Here is a 3,493-nt window from a genome sequence, read left to right as displayed (position 1 = left end):
TACTTATTTTTATTTTTGGCTGTGTTGGGTCTTCGTTTCTGTGTGAGGGCTTTCTCCAGTTGCGGCGAGTGGGGGCCACCCTTCATCGCGGTGCGCGGGCCTCTCACTATCGCGGCCTCTCTTGTTGCGGAGCACAGGCTCCAGACGCGCAGGCTCAGTAGTTGTGGCTCACGGGCTCAGTCGCTCCGCGGCATGTGGGATCTTCCCAGACCAGGGCCTGAACCCGCGTCCCCTGCATTGGCAGGCAGATTCTCAACCCTCAACCACTGTGCCACCAGGGAAGCCCTCTTACTTTTAAATGCTAATTTGGCTAAGTATAAATTCTAGTTTGCTAGATATTTACTCTCAGACATTTAAAAATATTATTCCTTGATACAGAGAAGATTAGCATGGCCCCTGTGCAAGGATGACACGCAAATTCGTGAAACGTTCCGTATTTTTATGACCCTAGAAGGCAGAAGCGCCAAAGTCAGCTCGGGGTCTTGGGAGCTGTAGTCAGCTCGGTCAGAAGGGACCCCGGGGTCTGTGCTGCAGCTGTCTGTGGGGAAGGGACATCATTAATTCAGATGTAAAAGTTCTACAACTCTCGGCTGGCCAAGTTACCCTCATTCTATCTATGAAAAAAATTTGCTAAAGCAAATTAATGCTATGAACAAAAATTAGAGGGAACCAGCTTAACCGACTTAAGAGGACAAACATTCCAAGTACTTTAAGTAGGCACCAGTTGTTTGCAAACAGTGTGCTAATATGCGAGTGACTTGTTTATTAAAGGAGACCCATAGGGCCTCTTACTGGCAATCCTTTGCTTTGAGTTACAGTATATATGTGAATGGTAGACAGTGGCATCTTCTAGGGTTATTCTATCAGGTGTTTGGGGGTTTTGTAGTTCCCATGCTAGTTCTCCTGCACACCTACCCTCTCTCTCAACCCATTCTCCCTTCTGTCCCCCACTCCCTTGACGGAGCGGGATAGATGGATCCTGGAATGGGATTTCCCAGAGCCTCTGCCCAGGCGGTCTGAAAACCTTCCCCAGCCAGCCTGGTCCAGGCAGGGACTCCTTGGGTCCTGGCTGTGCAGGTGCCAGGAGGGTGGGACGAGGTGGGCACACCTGCGCACAGGTGAGTGGGCGTCCTTTCCGCCCTGTCCCCGTGGGGCCCCGGGGCTCTTGGGGTTCAACACTGCTCAGCAGTGGAAGAGGTTTCTCAACTGCTTGTCCCAGATGTGCCTTTAGTGTCATGTAAGAAGTTTTTAGGTTGTATTTATTTTGTCGGGTTTTTTAATTGCACGGAACACTAAGTCTGAGAGGCTGCATTCTGTTTCTCCTTTAAAGCTTTGCCTTCTTTCTGAACTTCCTTTCCACCCAATGGAAAGAACCCAAATGCAGCCCTGGCCACTGCCACCCCCCCTCCCCTCCTCTGCACCCCGCTCCAGGGACTCTTTCCATGGTTAGCTGTATTTAGCTTTGAGTTTCTCTGCGTCTGGTCAACCCCCGTGTGTATATAACCCGGGCCATTGCTTGGGAAGAAGCAGGGTGCTCACCCCCTGCCAGTGCCTTTTTCTGGAGGAGAGAACTCCCCTGAGCGTTCTCCTTCCTTCTGCACCCCTCTCTCCACTACACCTTTGGAGAAAACTGAGCTGTTACAAACCCCTGCACAGTGCCTGTCAAACAGACTGCAGGTGCTCTGTACCTTCCTGAATAAAGGCCCTGGAGACCACGGTGAAAAATAATATATATATATATATATATATATATATATATATATATATATATATATATATATATATATAATTCCTTTGTCATCTAGCTTACATTAATCATAGAAGGTAAGGATTCATGTCATTCATTGCTTCTGGACAATCCTCAGCCACTATCTCTTGGCCTCTTTTTATTCTATTTTCTCCTTACAGAATGCCAGTTCGATGAATATTAGTCTTACTCATTCTGATCATCATGTCCCTTAATTTTTCCTTCATATTTTCCATATTTCTGTCTCTCTCTACTACATTCTGTGTAATTTTTTAGATTTTTTTTTTTTTTAGTTCACCAATTTTGTCTTCCATTCTATCTAAATCTTCTGTTTAACTTGCCCATTTAGTTTTTAATTGTGATTATTATGGCTTTCATTTTTAGATGTTCAACTTGATTTTTTTTTCAAACCTCCTTCATCTTTTTTTGGTAGCATATGGTCCTTTTCTCATGTTTTCAGTTTCTTCTTAGTTTTCTTTAAACATTAAAAAAAAGTTTTTTTTTTTTTTTTTACTCTGTACCTAATAATTCTATTATCAGAGTTGGAAAGGCTCTTATGCAGCTATTTATTGGGTCTGCTGACATTTGTTCATGGAGATTTTTTTCTATGTTTTTATAGATTTTTTTTTGGTTTTTTTTTTGGCCGCGCCTTGCAGCTTGCGCGGGATCTTAGTTCCCCAACCAGGGATTGAACCCTGAGTGCAGAGTCCTAACCACTGGATCTCCAGGGAATTCCCTAGAATTTTTTTTTTTTTTAACATCTTTATTGGAATATAATTGCTTTACAATGGTGTGTTAGTTTCTGCTTTATAGTTTTATCTGTTCTCTCATCCATATTCCCCTTTTGTCAGTTGACCCAATGTTGTCTTTTTTTTAATTATTTATTTATTTATTTATTTATTTATGGCTGCGTTGGGTCTTCGTTTCTGCGCGAGGGCTTTCCCTAGTTGTGGCAAGCGGGGGCCACTCTTCATCGCGGTGCGCAGGCCTCTCACCATCGCGGCCTCTCTTGTTGCGGAGCACAGGCTCCAGACGCGCAAGCTCAGTAATTGTGGCTCACGGGCCCAGCCGCTCCGTGGCATGTGGGATCTTCCCAGACCAGGGCTCGAACCCGTATCCCCTGCATTGGCAGGCAGATTCTCAACCACTGCGCCACCAGGGAAGCCCTAGATTTTTTTTTTTTTAATTTGAGCTCTACTTGTCCAAACTTTTTGTGTGGGAATCCTATGTAGCCTGGGGTGAGGGGGAACTCCTCCAGAGAAGCTTTGTACAAAGCTCCTTCAAAGAACCACCAATCCATTTCCAATTTTTGTTAATGTTCCCTCTTGTGTCTTCCCAGACCACGCGTGTAGTATACATTTTACTCTCAAATTCACCGGAAGCACAGAATCGCAAATTCTCACTGGAAACTGTTTATTCAAGTCAAGAATGCAGGTAGAGACAAACACATATCACTGACCCCTCCCTTTGCTGGTGGCCAGATTCCTCCGGGCCCACCCCTCCTGGAAAGCATAGCCTTGAGGGCCCTGCCGTATGCCTTTCGGTTATCAGGATTGGTCAGCACCCTCAGGACAGCCACAGCTTCACTGACAACACCTACAACAGCACTCGTTTTGTTCTTTGCTTTGTATGTTTGTTTGTCTTTTGCCCCTATAGGTTCCCCCCACCTTTTTTTTTCTTCAAGCTCTGCTATGCATGTAAAAGAATCTTTGCTATGTTTTAGGTGTTTTGTATTGGGAAGATTGT

The 3,493-nt window shown here is 45.0% G+C and overlaps 1 pseudogene; it reads left to right on the top strand.

Annotated features, from left to right (window-relative positions):
- The first annotated feature begins 326 nt into the window (after window positions 1-326).
- Window positions 327-441, top strand: LOC137768986 (U6 spliceosomal RNA; annotated as a pseudogene).
- Window positions 442-3,493: the final 3,052 nt, after the last annotated feature.

This window comes from Eschrichtius robustus, chromosome 8 (assembly GCF_028021215.1).
Source record: "Eschrichtius robustus isolate mEscRob2 chromosome 8, mEscRob2.pri, whole genome shotgun sequence".
NCBI lineage: Eukaryota > Metazoa > Chordata > Mammalia > Artiodactyla > Eschrichtiidae > Eschrichtius > Eschrichtius robustus.
The sequence above is the reverse complement of the archived record's forward strand: the minus strand, read 5'-3'. Positions and strand labels throughout refer to the sequence as shown.